Here is a 1,653-nt window from a genome sequence, read left to right as displayed (position 1 = left end):
TATATATACCATATTCTGTATAAACTGTTTTCTTGAAGAATCTAATCAAAATGTGAATATTTTTGCTTCCTGAATCTTTCTGTAGTAAATTTGATATATTAAAAGTTTCTTTAGTCATTCTGAATTCCACCATCATGTCTTTTCTCTGTCTGTCATATCTTTTACATATTAATATTACATGTGCTATTGTTTGTTATTCCACAAAATTGACAGTTTTCAGTTTCATGTTTTTTTAAAATTATTATTTTAAAGGCTGTGTGCTGTTAAGTCCGGTGTGCCCACATCTCAATCTAGGTAATAATCTCTCATTTTTATTTCTCCTAGTTACTCTCATCTCTCCCGCTTTCCTTTGGAACTTATAAAACCATTTTCCTTTGTGTTCTTTGTTCCAATAAGATGCTCGGTTCCTGAGCTACTCGAGTTGATTCAAGTCCTAGCAATGTCTGAATCAGGTCCCACGAATCTGAAGTCTAAAGATGTTCATTTAAAAGAGGAAGGTTAGTGAAGCACTGCCAGGTGTTGTTTTGTCTTAACAACATTGTTGACGTCTGTCTGTTCTCTGGTGAGACACTCAAAGGATGATTTACTGAAAATCTAAAAATACATTATTTAAGAATATTCATTGATGATTCAAAAATAAAAAGTTTCATAATAAAGTTTAACCATAATGCTGAGTTTAGTTACGGTAAAATATTTCAACAGAAAAATCTATAATCAATTAACGTGGTTTCATAGTTAAATTTCAAGCAAATGATCAAAGCACAATAAATTACCTCATTAAGAAGAAAATGTTTCCTTATGTTTAAGAAAACCTATTATGGCTTTAACTGGAACAGAGTTCTGTCTCTTTAAAGGGGGTCTTCTGAGACCAAGGTCACCAAGGTCCACCTCGAGTGGACCACTACAGTAACTAGACATGGGTTTTTACGATGTAAAAACAAGTGTGCATTGCCATGTAGCATGGCTTTGCCTGCAGCAATGGACTTTCAGAATGAACTGTGACCAAATTCAAATGTGTTTTCTATACCAGCTTGTGCCTGTCACGTCAGCAGATGTTTGTAATTAAGGTAATTGTGTGACAATATGAAGTTTGAAGAGATTTTTTCTTAAAGTTGCATTAACAGGGTTTTGAACCCTGATCTCCCACATGAAAGTCCAAGACATAGACTATTAGACCAATGGATTTGTGGCAGAAGGTGGTGGCAGGGGTTGTTTTGAACAATTATTGACACAAAAATGCATATTACAACCATCAAGCAGTATTAAGACAATATTATAGTAAAACACCAAAATACAATCATATTAGTACTGTTTAAGTATCTGGGGATCTTGTTCACGAATGAGGGAAGAACGGAGCGGGAGATCGACAGGCGGATTGGCGCAGCGTCTGCTGTAAAGCGGGCGTTGTACCAGTTCGTCGTGGTGAAGAGAGAGCTGAGTCAGAAAGCGAAGCTCTCGATTTACCGGTCGATCTACGTTCCTACCCTCATCTATGGTCATGAGCTTTGRGTCATGACCGAAAGAACGAGGTCCCGGATCCAAGCGGCCGAAATGGGTTTCCTCCGCAGGGTGGCTGGGCTCTCTTAGAGATAGGTTGAGAAGCTCGGTCATCCGGGAGGGACTCAGAGTAGAGCCGCTGCTCCTCCACGTCGA

This window comes from Austrofundulus limnaeus, unplaced genomic scaffold (assembly GCF_001266775.1).
Source record: "Austrofundulus limnaeus strain Quisiro unplaced genomic scaffold, Austrofundulus_limnaeus-1.0 Scaffold332, whole genome shotgun sequence".
Taxonomy (NCBI): Eukaryota; Metazoa; Chordata; class Actinopteri; order Cyprinodontiformes; family Rivulidae; genus Austrofundulus; species Austrofundulus limnaeus.
This window is presented reverse-complemented; position numbering follows the sequence as displayed.